Below are 396 nucleotides of genomic sequence, written 5' to 3'. Positions count from 1 at the left end.
TCTCTCACGTTGAATATGTCTCTCACGTCTTGTCTCTCACGTTGAATATGTCTCTCACGTCTTGTCTCTCACGTTGAATATGTCTCTCACGTCTTTCGTTTGGTGGCCACCTTTTCCTCATCCTATGCAGCTGTAATGTCTTGCCTACTTTACTTAAATTATGTAATCTGGACAACACCTCACCTGTGACTCAATCATTACGGGTCAATTGTATAGAGTGTCATTTTCCGAGCCTCAAACTGACTGCGCTGACTGAACATACATGCAAGTACYGATGTACACACAAACACACACAAGTACGCACACATGCATGCACAAACTCACACACATGCATGAACAAACTCACACACATGCATGCACAAACTCACACACATGCATGAACAAACTCACACACAT

This window comes from Salvelinus sp. IW2-2015, linkage group LG8 (genome assembly GCF_002910315.2).
Source record: "Salvelinus sp. IW2-2015 linkage group LG8, ASM291031v2, whole genome shotgun sequence".
NCBI classification, from domain to species: domain Eukaryota; kingdom Metazoa; phylum Chordata; class Actinopteri; order Salmoniformes; family Salmonidae; genus Salvelinus; species Salvelinus sp. IW2-2015.
This window is presented reverse-complemented; position numbering follows the sequence as displayed.